This window comes from Trachypithecus francoisi, unplaced genomic scaffold (genome assembly GCF_009764315.1).
Source record: "Trachypithecus francoisi isolate TF-2019V2 unplaced genomic scaffold, Tfra_2.0 Lachesis_group11, whole genome shotgun sequence".
In the NCBI taxonomy this organism is placed as follows: Eukaryota; Metazoa; Chordata; class Mammalia; order Primates; family Cercopithecidae; genus Trachypithecus; species Trachypithecus francoisi.
In genome coordinates, this window is record NW_022681456.1 from 65976266 (window position 1) to 65993158 (window position 16893).

General features: G+C 38.3%; 1 long non-coding RNA gene and 1 pseudogene across 6 annotated transcripts in view; both read right to left on the reverse strand.

The window, feature by feature from the left end:
* Window positions 1-1358: 1358 nt before the first annotated feature.
* Window positions 1359-2604, reverse strand: LOC117089786 (annotated as a pseudogene).
* Window positions 2605-4373: 1769 nt separating this feature from the next.
* LOC117089787 overlaps window positions 4374-16893 on the reverse strand; it is a 48033-nt gene continuing 35513 nt past the window's right edge. For 3 of the 6 annotated variants that reach the window (XR_004439752.1, XR_004439748.1, XR_004439747.1), the window contains one exon: window positions 4374-4470. This is a non-coding gene — a long non-coding RNA (uncharacterized LOC117089787). Of the gene's footprint in view, window positions 4471-9392; window positions 13261-16893 lie in introns of those variants that run through there. The other 3 variants (XR_004439750.1, XR_004439751.1, XR_004439749.1) reach the window with 2 other exon arrangements.

Consider the following 16893-nt stretch of genomic DNA (forward strand, 5'->3'; position numbering starts at 1 on the left):
GGACAGACATAAGTGATTGATTCTTGTTTGGTCTATAATACACCCCAAATGCATTCACCTGCTATGCCATTGCCCCCTTTTCATTTTCTACTCTGAGCTTTAAAAACCTGGAGTTATACATCTCATGGCTCTTAGACTAATGCATAGCTTGTTCCTGACTGCCTTCCAGCACTGGAAGAAAAAAGTAATATCTTTGTGACAGCATAATTACTTCCATCTCTGACAGCTCTTCTCCATTGTGACACCTGCAAAGAAATCATTTGGAAGGGGAAAATACACGTGTCCTGGGATTAAAGACATAACAGGAATGTACTGAATGTGTCAAAAAATTTGAAATGTTGAGGGAGCTGAAGACAAGCCCTCTACTTTGTAAATGTAGTACCATGAGGAATTTTCTAAAGAAGTCTTATGAAGACTTTTTAGTGTTTTACTACATTTATGAATCTTCAGCCCATCAGTGGAAAATATGATGCTCTGAGAGTCAGCCATGATGCTGGGCTAGAATGGGGTGCTAGTTTACTTTGAAAGACAGTTCTCTTTGACGTATAATGTCCCGTTTCTCCCAGCTACTACATTTCACTTTATTTCTCTAGACCACAGGGTTCTAAGACACTTAGTCTAATTTAGAGGCAGTCTTTTGTTAAGAGGCCACTGAGGCATATAAAGTTCAGCCAGTGGGACTCAATTGGGTAACTTTATAGAGAGAAGTCCAGATTGAGTTATCAATGTTAATAGGTGGCTCTTTTCATTAATGTCAGCCAACCAACGTACTAAAACACATCGTATTGTTTTTTAAAGGACACATCTATTTAGCATCATGATCAGACTATTACATTTAGCAATCAACAGCATGGGTGCAAAAAAAAATTGACATTAAAACCTTTTATAGGCATGCTTTACACTTTCTACAGAGCAGAAACTAAAATAAACTGTTGTACAATTGGTCACAACTACAGTCCTTGAGATTTTTGCCCATACACATGAATATTGTCAAAAACATGTCTTCTTTGTAGCAGCTAGGTCCTGCTACTACTGTGCTTGACTGAGTTCAAAAATCTGTTGTAACCTGTAGTTTCCTTGTCACGTTTCCAGCTGTCTTCTCCTGCTAAGCTTTGTCTCGTGGCAGTAATTAAAATCTTCTGGCCGGGCACAGTGGCTCATGCCTGTAATCCCAGCACTTTGGGAGGCCAAGGTGGGCAGATCACGAGGTCAGGAGTTTGATATCAGTCTGGCCAACAGTGAAACCCCATCTCTACTAAAAATACAAAAAATTAGCTGGGTGTGGTGGTGGGCACCTGTAATCCCAGCTACTCAGGAGGCTGAGGCAGGAGAATTGTGTGAACCCGGGAGGCAGAGGTTGCAGTGAGCCAAGATCACGCCACCGCACTCCAGCCTGGGGGCAACAGTGCAAGACTCCATCTCAAAACAACAACAATGACAAAACAAAAACAGAAACAAAGACAAAACAAAACAAAACAGTAGCAATGGCCGTAGCTACTGTTGCTACTAGAACCACCATAGCCACCTTGGTTTCGTGGTTTGGCAAAATATTGGCCTCCACCACCATAGGGGTCAGAGTTTCTGCCTTCAAAGTTTCCTGCCTTCATGGGTTCAAAATCTGAAGACCGACTGTTGTACTTGCCAAAATCATTGTATCTTCTACTACTTCTGCAATTGCTTCTACTACCACTGCCAAAGCCGCCTCTGTCTCCGTTGTTATAGCTGTCACAGAAGCCACTGCCCTGGTTTCTACAACCTTCTCCACCACTTCCATAGCCTCTGCTTTCTTCAGAGTAACCAGGGCCACCTCCTCCATAACCACCATCATTACCAAATCCATTAGAGTCATCCTCACTGCCACCATATCCACTACTATCACAGCTGCCACCAAAGCCACCATGACCACGGAAGTTTCCTCCATGACCAAAGTTGTCTATCCCATCAAAACTGCCTCCATGACCGCCACTAAAGTTTCCAGGACTATTTTGGCCTCTTTGGCTGGATGAAGCACTAGCCACCTCTTGCTTCGACAGGGCTTTTCTAACTTCACAGCTGTGGCCATTCCCAATGTGGTATTTCTGAATGACAATCTTATCCATGGAGTCATGACCATCAAAGGTGACAAAAGCAAAGCCCTTTTACTTGCCACTGCCTTGGTCAGTCATGGTTTCAATCACTTCAATTTTCCCATGCTGTTCAGAATAATCTCTTAGGTGATGTTCTTCAGTGTCTTCTTTAATGCCACCAATAAATATCTTTTTCACAGCCAAGTGGGCACTTGGTCTCTGAGAATCTTCTCCTGAGACAGCTCTTTGGTTGTACAATTCTTCCATCCCCATGTGTGGCCTTGTATGCATGGCGACATCTGCCTCCTCCACAGTGGCATTTGTGACAACCCCAAAGGCCCTGGAGCACTTGGTGTTTGGATCTCATTTCCACACAGTTTGTGAGTGTTCCCCATTGCTCAAAATGGCTCCTCAGGCTCTCAGCAGTCGTTTCAAAGCTCAATCCTCCAATGAGGAGCTTCCACAGCCATTCAGGCTGTTTAGGAGACTCTGACTTAGACACGACAGCAGTGGGAAGAGAGACTTTGACAATGCTTCCTCAACAGCATCCCCTAGCAGAAAGGAGAAAGCTAACAAATGTATCTCAACACACCATATTCTAAACTTTGAAAATTGACTCTGTGTTCAATTAAGTTTTCTTCCATCTGGTCAGTAGGTTCCCATGCAGCACATGCTTGCCATGTTTGTTAGTCACTTGAAAGCTTACCTCAAGCCTGGACGATTGATCCAGAAAGTCCCAACTCATTCAGATGTCCAGGCTTGTGTACTTATGAATCTACTACTGGTCCTGAACCACCCCATTGGAAGGTGAGGTAGAGGAATGCTATCAGCTGCAGTCAGAAGTCTCACTACAGGGATGAATCCTAGCTCCAGGGAAACAGACACATAATGAAGACTCCAAACTGAGAGAAACTGCACTGCGATCTAGACCCTGGACTCCTTAGGTATATGTTAATTTGAAAACATATTTAACATATTCTACCTGCCAGGCATCGGGAATGACTAAGATTAATTTTCAGAGATTTAGAACAGTGACCATATAACATGGATTGAAAAAAGATACAGTTTCTGTCCTCTCACCTCTGCCTTCCCTCTGAAGGGATCGGTTTGTGGGAAGTTAGAGCCTAGGGCCCTGGAGTTGGGTCCCCAAGTACCTTCCTACTAAAGGCAGCCTTGATCAGTTTCTCCTTAGGAACTACTGAAGCAGTTCAGTATCTATCTGAACTCTCTTCCTGGGACCTACCTTTTTGCTGAATCTAGCTCAGTGTACCTATCTTAATAATTCATAAAATAGGATTAATAATCCCTACCTCGAAGAGTCATTGTGGAGATTAGAAATCATTAGATGTGATAAACCGAAGTATGGTCAGGAACTCAAATTTTCTTTTTTTTAATTTTTTTATTTATTTTATTTTATTTTTATTATACTTTAAGTTCTAGGGTACATGTGCATAACGTGCAGGTTTGTTACATATGTATACTTATGCCATGTTGGTGTGCTGCACCCATCAACTCGTCAGCACCCATCAATTCATCATTTATATCATGTATAACTCCCCAATGCAATCCCTCCCTCCTCCCCCCTCCCCATGATAGGCCCCAGTGTGTGATGTTCCCCTTCCCGAGTCCAAGTGATCTCATTGTTCAGTTCCCACCTATGAGTGAGAACATGCGGTGTTTGGTTTTCTCTTCTTGTGATAGTTTGCTAAGAATGATGGTTTCCAGCTGCATCCATGTCCCTACAAAGGACGCAAACTCATCCTTTTTGATGGCTGCATAGTATTCCATGGTGTATATATGCCACATTTTCTTAATCCAGTCTGTCACGGACATTTGGGTTGATTCCAAGTCTTTGCTATTGTGAATAGTGCCGCAATAAACATACGTGTGCATGTGTCTTTGTAGTAGAGTAATTTATAATCCTTTGGGTATATACCCAGTAGTGGGATGGCTGGGTCATATGGTACATCTAGTTCTAGATCCTTGAGGAATCGCCATACCGTTTTCCATAATGGTTGAACTAGTTTACAATCCCACCAACAGTGTAAAAGTGTTCCTATTTCTCCACATCCTCTCCAACACCTGTTGTTTCCTGACTTTTGAATGATTGCCATTCTAACTGGTGTGAGATGGTATCTCATTGTGGTTTTGATTTGCATTTCTCTGATGGCCAGTGATGATGAGCATTTTTTCATGTGTCTGTTGGCTGTATGGATGTCTTCTTTTGAGAAATGTCTGTTCATATCCTTTCCCCACTTTTTGATGGGGTTGTTTGTTTTTTTCTTGTATATTTGTTTGAAGGAACTCAAATTTTCTTCATTTTATGTTGGGTTCTCCAGAAGCAGAGCCTGAGTCAGAAACTGAGGACAAGGGATTTATGGAGGATGCGTTCTTCAGGCCAAACCTATAACAGAAAAAGAGAGGTGACATAGGAAAGGGCAAATTACCAATCGAGGATATCATCTAATGACGTCTAGCCTTGGCCTGATCAACAGGGGACTCTGGAACATAAATAGTATAGCAGAGTTATCATGATTTGAAGCAGACTGGACTTAAGTCAGCCATTCGCTGTTGGGATGTGGTGGGGCAGGTGGTAGTTGTGCTGGTGGGAGGGTAATCTCCTTGGCATATCTGGGTGAGGTGGCTTCTATCAGCCAAGGTTCATTCTCACATACTTTTAACTTCTACTCTTCACTTAAAAACTTTCATCTCTTAAGACTGTGAGCCTGAGGACTTTGTTCTCTCCTTAGGACTTCCTACTTTGGCATGTAGTTAGAAGGCATCTTTGAGCTCACTTTAGAGGATTGAGCATGTATGAAACAGAAGCAGTGTGCTTCAAGATTCTGGCACAGTATTTGGCATATAGCAGGAACTCTATAGATGCTAGCTCTTTAAAAAAAAAAAAAAATCTCCTGCCCCTAAAACTGTCCTTCATTTCAGAGAATTCCTGGCAATGCATTGTCCTTCCAAGTCAGGCCAGAGGTGGACAAAATAGAAGAGAATGTAATCAAAGCACCTAGCACATGGTACAAGTACATAATAAATAAGTATTGGTTACATTTCTTCCTTCCCTTTCATTAGCTTCGTCCCAGGACCATTTGAGTTTTCTTATGGTGCAGAAGAATTTATTTTATGCAGTTAATTATTAGGGACATTAATATTCACGATAATCACCATAAATATTATGCTCCAAATGGATTTGGAGTCATAATCATTTGGGGGGAATACAGTAGCCTAATTTTATCTTGTAAAAATCTTTTTTTTTAAATCTCTGGTTCTTTTAAAGCACATGTAATAGACACTACCACCCAATTTCGTACTTATAAATCTGCACTTTTCCCTACTTTTTTTTTGAAAGAGCATAAGGGTAAGGAGTTTCTATTGTACCCCTCCACCATTCCTATGCCTCCTGATCCTGATCTTTGCTCACTGTCAGGAGCAAAGAAAGTGCCCAGTTAATGCTTGTTATCCTGATCAAGCACAGTAGTGAGCAAGTTATGACATCCATGAATCAACTGAGAATAACCCCTTAATAAATAAATGACAAATTCCTTCCAGAATTTTGTGCCACAAATATAATAGCAACAACTAGTAATATTTTAAATGCTCAGATTTTCTTATTTTAGCAACTGTACTTTATGAATGCATCCTTAAAAAACTGGAAACTGGAACCACTTCAGATGTCCATCAAAAAATAGTTAAATAAATTCTTGCATTCAAAATTTATTGTTATATACAAATTCCATTAAACAAGGAGTTAGATGTATATAGGCTTACTCAAAAAGCCAATATACAAGAAAAAACTAATTATAACACACACACACATACACACATGCCCAACTGAAACTTTTTATTTAGTTGTGAGGTAGAAATTAAATTTTCCTTTCTTCATCAAATAGCTGCAATAAAAAAAATGATAAAGTGGATATCACTACCGATCCCACAGAAATACAAACTACCATCAGATAATACTATAAACACCTCTATGCAAATAAACTAGAAAATCTAGAAGAAATGGATAAATTCCTGGACACATATAGCCTCCCAAGACTAAACTGGGAAGAAGTTGAATCCCTGAATAGACCAATAACAGGTTCTGAAACTGAGGCAATAATTAATAGCCTACCAACCAAAAAAAGTCTAGGACCAGATGGACTCAGCCAAATTCTATCTGAGGTACAAAGAGGAACTGGTTCCATTCCTTCTGAAACTATTTCAATCAATAGAAAAAGAGGGAATCCTCCCTAATTAATTTTATGAGGCCAACATCATCCTGATACCAAAGCCTAGCAGAGACACAACAAAAAAAGAGAATTTTAGACCAAGAACCCTGATGACCATTGATGCAAAAATCCTCAGTAAAATACTGGCAAACCAAATCCAGCAGTACATCAAAAAGTTTATCCACCACGATCAAGTTGGCTTCATCCCTCAGATGCAAGGCTGGTTCAACATATGCAAATCAATAAATGTAAACCATCATATAAACAGAACCAAAGACGAAAACCACATGATTATCTCAATAGATGCAGAAAAGGCCTTCGACAAAATTCAACAGCCCTTCATGCTAAAAACTCTCAATAAACTAGGTATTGATGGGACGTATCTCAAAATAATAAGAACTATTTATGACAAACCCACAGCCAATATCATACTGAATGGGCAAAAACTGGAAGCATTCCCTTTGAAAACTGGCACAAGACAGGGATGCCCTCTCTCACCACTCATATTCAACATACTGTTGGAAGTTCTGGCTAGTGCAATCAGGCAAGAGAAAGAAATAAAAGGTATTCAATTAGGAAAAGAGGAAGTCAAATTGTCCCTGTTTGCAGATGACATGATTGCATATTTAGGAAGCCCCATCGTCTCAGCCCAAAATCTCCTTAAGTTGATAAACAAATTCAGCAAAGTCTCAGGATACAAAATCAGTGTGCAAAAGTCACAAGCATTCCTATACACCAATAACAGACAAACAGAGAGCCAAATCATGAGTGAACTCCCATTCACAATTGCTTCGCGGCCGGGCGCGGTGGCTCAAGCCTGTAATCCCAGCACTTTGGGAGGCCGAGACGGGCGGATCACAAGGTCAGGAGATCGAGACCCTCCTGGCTAATACAGTGAAACCCCGTCTCTACTAAAAATACAAAAACTAGCCGGGCGAGGTGGCGGGCGCCTGTAGTCCCAGCTACTCGGGAGGCTGAGGCAGGAGAATGGCGTAAACCCGGGAGGCGGAGCTTGCAGTGAGCTGAGATCCGGCCACTGCACTCCAGCCTGGGCGACAGAGCGAGACTCCGCCTCAAAAAAAAAAAAAAAAAAAAAAAATTGCTTCGAAGAGAATAAAATACCTAGGAATCCAACTTAAAAGGGATGTGAAGGACCTCTTCAAGGAGAACTATAAACCACTGCTCAACAAAATAAAAGAGGACACAAAAAAATGGAAAAACATTCCATGCTCATGGATAGGAAGAATCAATATTGTGAAAATGGCCATACTGCCCAAGGTAATTTATAGATTCAATGCCATCCCCATCAAGCTATCATTGACTTTCTTCACAGAATTGGAAAAAGCTACTTTTAAGTTAATATGGAACCAAAAAAGAGCCAGCATTGCCAAGACAATCCTAAGCAAAAAGAATAAAGCTGGAGGCATCACACTACCTGACTTCAAACTATACTACAAGGCTACAGTAACCAAAACAGCATGGTACTGGTACCAAATCAGAGATATAGACCAATGCAATGGAATAGAGCCCTCGGAAATAATACCACATATCTACAACCATCTTATCTTTGACAAACCTGACAAAAACAAGAAATGGGGAAAGGATTCCCTCTTCAATAAATGGTGCTGGGAAAACTGGCTAGCCATATATAGAAAGCTGAAACTGGATCCCTTCCTTACACCTTATACAAAAATCAATTCAAGATGGATTAAAGACTCCAACAGATGCTGGAGAGGATGTGGAGAAATAGGAATGCTTTTACACTGTTGGTGGGACTGTAAACTAGTTCCACCATTGTGGAAGACAGTGTGGCAATTCCTTAAAGATCTAGAACTAGAAATGCCATTTGACCCAGCCATCCCATTAGTGGGCATATATCCAAAGGATTATAAATCATGCTGCTATAAAGACACATGCACATGTATGTTTATTGTGGCACTATTCACAATAGCAAAGACTTGGAACTAACTCAAATGTCCATCAATAATAGACTGGATTAAGAAAATGTGGCACATATACACCATGGAATACTATGCAGCCATAAAAAAGGATGAGTTCGTGTCCTTTATAGGGACATGGATGAAGCTGGAAACCATCATTCTGAGCAAACTATCACTAGGATAGAAAACCAAACACCACATGTTCTCACTCAGGTGGGAATTGAACAATGAGAACACATGGACACAGGGTGGGGAACATCATGCACCAGGGCATGTTGTGGGGTGGGGGGAGGGGGGAGGGATAGCATTAGGAGATATACCTAGTGTAAATGAGGAGTTAATGGGTGCAGCACACCAACATGGCACATGTGTACATATGTAACAAACCTGCACACTGTGCACATGTACCCTAGAACTTAAAGTAAAATTTTAAAAAATTGCTTTCTTCAAGATGGATCAACAATCTTAACATCATTTATGAAATAGTCTGAATTTACTCCACTAAATTGAGCATGTTAATTTTGCTATATATCCAGTTGTCATAGATAAATGAATCCTTTTCTGAATGCTATTGATTTGACTCTACTTTTAGTGACATCAAAATTATCTGAACATGGTACCTTTACAGACAGTTTTAAGAGCTTCATAGCAAGTACCCAACTCTACCTTGCTCAATTTTATTTTTTGTAAAAGTTTCCAGGCAATCTCCCATACCAATTTTAACATTAATGTTACAACTTCAGTTTGTTTGAAAAAACCAAAAACATTTGTATTGGATTGAAACTGAATTAAATATTGACTAATTTGGGGGAGGAGTAACCATTTTATAAAAATATCTTTCTACTTACTTTCAGTATAATTTTCTTCTTATAGGTTTTCAACACTCCCACTCCTATTTTGGGGGGAATGAGCTATTTCTGTATTTGTTTTCTAACTGGTTATTGCTAGTATAGAGGAAAACCATCAATTTTTATTTGTTTTCATATGAAACCACTTAATGAACTCTTATTTGTTCTGATTATTTTCTTGTTTAGTGTTTTATTTAGTCTTCGTCACGTTTGGGGGAAAATGTTGTGGTTTCTTTTAACTCTGAGTTAGACACAGGAAGGATATAGTAAATGACAAACCCTGTTACAACCAAGTTCAAATTAGTTTCATTCTTATTCTTTATTTTTGTGATTCTGTAAGCACCTTTCCAACCTCTCACTGGACAAAGGAAAGCAGTATCTAAGCACGTGTGTGGCCAGGTCCTCCTGCTCTCACTCTGTCCAGGACAGCATGCCAACACAACTCCTGAGCTGGAAATTCCCACGATCGGTAGAGGGGAAAAACAGCAGCTTGTACGTAAGAACCCACAGGCCCCTGAGTCTTTTTTGTATCCTATCAGGTGGATAGGAGCTGGCTCAGGTAGGTTGGTTTCAATTTTAGAGGACTGATTTGAGCAGTCAGAATACACTTAGGGGCCAACCTTCCCACTTTCATACTCCTGACTGGTTATCATCAGGATTACAGTGACTTGATCTTGATGGTCATACATCCCACAAAACATCTTCACAAGATAGTGCTGTCTAAATAAACAGTTCTTGCAAAAGTAGAGATGCAAATTTATGCAGCGTTGCTGACTCAAGAGTTTAGCGAAATAATTTCAAAAGAGGAATCTTGATTTTATTTCTTAGGTGTTTTACACAAGCTGAGAGGACAGAGGGAAAGTCATTAATGGTTTTTAGCCCAAGGAATAAGCTGGCATGTGGAGCTTTCTGTCACCTTTCATGACACTTCTCTTCCCAACCTCTCTGCTGAACTTTTTGGCCCTTTGTCTCATCAGCACATCACACTTACCATTTATCATTCTATCCACCCCTTCATATAGATATCAGTGAGCTGTCGAGAATCACCCCCATAACATGCCCCCACTACTACTACCACCAACAACAAATTGTGTAGAGGTGGAGGTGTTTTATAAGTACAGATGTTCCTCAATCTACAATGGGGTTATGTCCCGTTAAACTCATGGCAAAGCTGAAAAATCACAAGTCAAACCATTGTAAGTCAGGGACTTTCTTTGCAAAGACAAGAAAAATAGATGATAACATTTTCTGAAGCACTTATCACACACACGATTCACCTCTAGCCTTTTAGTAATTTAGCAATGCTGTTTTTTTGTTTGTTTGTTTGTTTGTTTTTTATCTTGCTGCCTAGTATTCTGTGGAGTAAATGTCTGCTGAATATGCAGGTTTCAATCATTAGTTGTTCTTTTCTATAAAAAATTCTACCTTTGACTCATGATGGCTGAATAACACCTATTTTGTTATTAAGTATTTTGAGCTGATTGACAACAGATATTTCTCTGTTCTGCTGCCTCAGCAGATCCTGATAAGTGAAATAACCCTTCTTCACTGAAAAATCTTATTGTTTTTGAGCAGATTCTTTAACAATAGTCAGTGGAAGTTCTGATGCCAGTTGGCCCAGTGTGTAGGATTACAAATTCACTCCAATTCGAGAAGATATTTTTCTTAATTACTATACATATATGTTGTCACTTTTAATTTTTTTCAATTATAAAAGTAAAAAAAACCATTAAAGACATTTAAAAAAATAAAATTAAGAAGATAAAAGTAATGACCACCCAATTATCCAAACACAAACTCTACACTGTACTCTTTGCATTTACATTGAATATTATCAATGAGAAAAATACTATTTATACCAGTAAAACAATTATATCTTAATGTTGTTTTATTTTGGATTTCCATCACAACTGAGATTGAATATAGGTTTTGTATGTTTGTTGATTAGTTATATAATAAAAAACCATAATTATTTTTAATTTCCCTTTGTAGTTAGTTAATTTTGTATTTATTTGTATTTTTCCCTGTTTTTCTTATGTTTTCTGTCAGTTAATACAAGTTCATAATACAATAAAGTTATTAATGTTTTTAGTATTTTCTGTAGCCATTTCCAAATTTGATATGTGTCTTATGGTTTTTAGAGTTTAGATATTAAAGTTTTAAATTTGTATATGGCTCAATCTTTATTTTTCTCTCTTAAGTCTTTTATCATTTCTAAGCTAAGTCCTTTTGAATCTAGACATTTGATAAATATTTATTTCACTTTATCTTTTACTAGTTTCTGTTGTTTCATTTTTAATGTTTACTTCTTTATCTAAAATATATTTTGGCCTATGAAATGAGATGAGGCTCTAAATTAATTTTTCTTTGCAAATTGCTAACTGATCTCTCATAGAACACTTACTGACTAAACCTTCAGGTTTCTGATTGACCAATGGTATCTCCTTTATGAAACTATAGTGCTATATGTAATACATTCTACTTCTGGGCTGCAGGTTTTATTTTTAGCCTAGTAACAAACCGTTTTTATTTCAGAGTCTATATAACATGTTGCAATATGTTATATCTGTTAGTATTAATTCGATTTTAGTATTTGCACTAGTTTTCATAATTTTCTCACCTCTATTATTTTCCAAATTTATTTTATAACAATTTTGCCGTGTGTGTGTGTGTGTCTGAAATTTTGGCAGGAATTAAGTTGAATATATGAATTTATTTCAGAAGAACTGTTATATTTAAGACCATCAAAGGAGAAAATCTTTAATCTTCTAGGCTCTACTAACAGTCATGATGTATGATAGTCCTTTCTCAAAGAATACTAAGGGGTTTAGAAATAGGAAAATGCAAGCAGGTTGATAAAACAGTAATAATTGGTTAGCACAGCCACATGGACATGTTGACCAAGATCCATAGAAAGATTCTATTTTTAATCATTATTATCACCATCAATTTCATGAACATAAACTGATCCCATCATTTTTACCCACAAAGAACAGGTCAAAATTAAGCACTTGCGAAGTGCTTGATATTGAGACTATCAAAAGCAGACTTCCTCAGTGTGGCCTATGATATGGTTTGGCTGTGTCCCCACTCAAATCTAAACTTGAATCATATCTCCCAGAATTCTCATGTGTTGTGGACCCAGCGGGAGGTAACTGAATCATGGGAGCTAGTCTTTCTTGTGCTATTCTGGTCAGAGTGAATAAGTCTCATGAAATCTGATGAGTTTATCAGGGGTTTTTGCTTTTGCTGCTTTCTCATCTTCTCTTGCCACCACCATGTAAGAAGTGCCTTTCACTTCCCGCCATGATTCTGAAGCCTTCCCAGCCATGTGGAACTGTAAGTCCAATTAAACCTCCTTTTCTTCCCAGTCTCTGGTATGTCTTTATCAGCAGCATGAAAACGGACTAATACAGCATATAAGTCTTAACATGATTATATACTTCCAGGCTTTATTCTTTCTGCCTAAAATGTTACTCTTTCTGCTTCTCCCCATCATAAATTCGTTTTAGTCCATCAAGATCCAGATCATATATAATTTCCTCTGTTGGTCTCTAATGACCCTGGCAGTTAGTGACCTCCTTCTTTTTAACTCCTAGTGCTTTATTTGTACTTCTCTGATCAGCTTGCCTTTTTGAATTGTAACTACTTGCATATACTTCTATCCCTCATTAAATCAAAGTCCCTGAGCACAGGGACTTCAGTTTTTCATTGTTATAAATATCTGAATGCTGAGTATCAAAGACAGACTTGAATACATGTTTACCAAATGAATATATAGAGAATAGAAGAAAACAATTCTAGTTCACAGACATTTCTGTAGGAAAAACATTGATACAAAAATTCCTAGGAAATGTTTTGTACATTTCAAACATTCCGAAGTCATTTAATAGAACTTTTTGAAACCTCAAAACTCTAAAAGCTGGTCGTGTGTGTGTGTGTTGTAGGCAGTAATTTCCTCCTGAGATTTCAAGATGACGTGTATGAGGTAGTTGATCTATCACTATTGCTTCAGTACAGATGAACATACATAGTTTTCTGAATAATTCTCAGCTGTAGAAACACACACTAAAAGCACTCAGCCGTGGATAGGTAACTTGGTGAGATGGATGGAAATGCTGCTGCCAAGCTGGACTTTCCCACGTGGAAGGCCTGTGTGCTGAATGGAAACCGCACACTCGACCTGTGAAAAACATTTTCATGTCAGCAGAATTGACTCGAAGTGTGGATGAGGTCGACAATTCTTTACATGGTGTTCACTTCCTCCAAAATAATCTTCCCTGCCCGCCTTCAAAGGCACCTAATACTCTCACTATCATACTGCACTTTCAAGTGTGGCAAAACAAATTAAATTGCTATAAGCTACAACACTCACTTAGGCATGGGTTGGACTTTGTACGTTTTTTGAACCACTCAGTGCAAATGGCCACCCCGCCCCCCAAGCACATCATCAATCGCTTATGAAAGAGAACTCTCTTGTGCACTCCATATCCACAGCCTTGCCTGTGATCACAGTCTTTGATTCTCAGCTCCCTTGACCTTGTGTGCTTTGGCTTGCCTTTTTTTGTTTTGTTTTGTTGTCAGTTTTTATGGTTCTCCACTTCCTGGAAGCTTATAAAAGTTGTCTCTGGTCATTTTAGACAAACATCATTTCCAATAGTTTTAGGCTCTGGGTACCTATTACTTTGTAGCTCCCAGGAATTTGTAGAGCTTCTTCTGGCTTGCTCTGGCATGAGTAGGAATTAGATCCTGCAGAGGATCTCTCATAACATCAGTCAGGAGAACAATGACTGCAGGGGGCTGGTTCAAGGGAGACCAGCTCCTTGGAAAAAGGTTAAATATTGTGTATTTCTGGCATCACAATCAAGTTGGGACCAAATACATCGCATAAAGGAATGTTGTATTATTTTAGGCTCTTACCATTCAGCATAACATTTTATTTCTGACAATAAAACTGAGGGAGGTATAATAAAAGGGTTGAGCAAAATTCCACTGGGCTTCAGTGATCATCCTATAACCAAGCAGAGTTACCCATATTTTTCTGAGAGTCCTCTCTAGCAAAATGTATTTTATCAAAAGACTGTTATCTGTAAAAAAGTAAGTATATATAAAGCAGCTTGTCAGAAATGGTGCACTAAACTATGACAAAGAACGATGAAGTTATTGCAATATTTGAGTAATTATTGGTACGTGAATTGTTTATAATTTACTGAATACTTTGACTTACATATTATTATTTGGTCTTCCTGATTCCAGTCTCACTCCACTACAATATGTTGTCAATAAAATAGATCGTTAAAATGCAGTAAAATGATGATATCACTCCTCTACTCAAAACTTTTTAATGGTTTTCCTATAATTCACTCAGATTAAAAATCAAGTCCTTGCAATGAGGCTGACAATTCTCTCTGTGGTATTTACCAGTCCCCCCCGCCCCTCAATTTTCCCTGTTCTCCTGTAGACAGGCCTAAAATTCACACTACTAGTATTAATTGTTTGAGTTCAGGGTCATGATGATCTGGAACAAATCCTCTGGCCCACATGATCTAGTTCTCATTAGTTCTCAAATCTCATCTCACTTCTCTGGCTCATTCCAGCCTAGCCACAGTGTCCCCTGTTTTTCCTCCAACACTGCACTCTTGGGATAAACTCCACTTGGTCTTCTTTTAGATATTGTCACATTCAACTTGCTAAAATTTGCTAAGAATTTTTCATCTGTGCTTACAAGGGAAATTGGTCCATGGTTTTCATTACTTATGCCTTTGATTTTGGTATCAGAGTAATGCTAGCCTTGTGGAATGAGTTGGGAAGTATTTACTCCTCTTCAACTTCCTAGAAGAATTCACATAGAATGGGTATTATATCATGCTTAAGTGTTTGTTAGCATTCACAGATGAAATAATTCAGGCCTAGGATTTACTTCGTGGAAAGTATTTTCATTCATATATTTCTTTATACATTGAATTAAAAAAAATAAACTTAATTTCCTTAATAGGTGCAGGGCTATTTAGTGTCTTCTGTTCCTTCTTGAATGCATTATGATAGCTGTATTAGTCAGTTCTCCCATTGCTGTAAAGAAATATCTGAGACTGGGTAATTTATGAATAAATGAAACATTTTTTAAAATAAATAAAATAAGAGGTTTAATTGGCTCACGGTTCGACGGGCTGTACTGGAATTATGGTGCTGGCATCTGTTCAGCTTCTGGGGAGGCCTGAGGAAACAGAATCACGGTGGAAGGCGAAGAGGGAGCAGGCAGATCACATGGCCAGAGCAGCAAGAAAGCATGAAGTGTGAGGTGCTACACACTTTTAAACAACCAGATCTCATGAGAACTCACTCACTGTCACAAGAACAGCACTAAAAGGATGGTGCTAAACCACTCATGAAGGACCCATCTCCATGATCCAATCACCTCCCACCAGGCCCTCCCTCCAACATTGGAGATTACAGTTGAACTTGAGATTTGGATGGGGACGTGGGTCAAAACCATGTTGATAGCTCATACTACTCAAGATATGTGTACATTTTCATCAAAGTTGTCAAGTTTATTGGCATAACGTTGTTCATAATATTTCTTTATTTTCCTTTTATTTTCCAGGTCAAATCTGGACTGTCACTTCTCACATTCCTATTATGGGTAGTTGGTGTTTTTCTCTTTTTCTGATCTGTCTTGTGAAAGGTTTATCAGTTTTGATTTTCTCAAGAACAAGTTTTTAATTTTATTGATTTTCTCTCTCATTTTCTATTTTCTATTTCATTGTTTTCCACTCTAATCTTTATCATTTTCTTTCTTCTCCTTAGGTCAGGTTTTATTTTCTCTTCTTTTTCTAATTTCTTAAAGCAGAAGCTGAGGTTGTTAATTTTAAACCTTTCTTCTTTTCTGATATGGGTGTTTGAGTTTCATAAATTTAGATGTATCTTACAAATTTCAGTAATTTCTGCTTTCAATTTCATTCAATTCATTGTCTTTGATTTATCCTGTGATTCATGAGGTATTCAGAGATGTGTTATTGAGTTTCCAAATATTTGAGGATTATCCAGAGATGCTTTCTGTTATTTACTTTTATTTATTAAATTGAGCTTCATTTAATTCTGTTGTGATCTGAGGGCACACTTTATATTGTGTGAATTCTTTTAAGTTTATTGAGATTTATTTTATGGCCCAGAATATATGGTCTTGAACACTATAGACATGTTCTTGCCTCAAGGTTTTTGCATTTATTGTTCCCTCTGACTGGAATATTCTTTCCCCAAATGTCTACATGGTTCATTCCCTCAACCCCTTTAGTCTCTATTCAAATGTCATCATCTTTATGAGGCCTTTCCTGACCACCAAGTATAAAATGTGCATATGCATTGCACCAGGCCCTCCTCACTCTCCTTCTCTAAATTAGTTCTATTGAAATTATTACCTGTGTGTGTGTGTGTGTATAAGTGTGTGTGTGTGTGTGTGTGTGTGTAGTCTTTTACCTACTAGAATATAAATTCCATGAAGGCAGAAATCATTGTCTATTTCAATCATTAATGTACCCTCAACAAATAGGACAGTGCCCAGCACATAGTAGGTGCTCTATAAATATTTTTTATATAAATTTGATTTTTAGAGTACCTGTGACAAATAGCTAGGGCTGATTTTATTATCACTATTTTGTCAATATAGTAACCATCAAGTGAAATGTAAAATGAAGACTCTGTACACTCTCTGTTTTATAGCGTAATTCCTGTCACTTAATGCCAGCTGCTTTGTGACCATTTTGTGCCAGATATTGTGCTACAATCCAAAGATTGCAAAATAAAGCAGCATGGTTCTAGT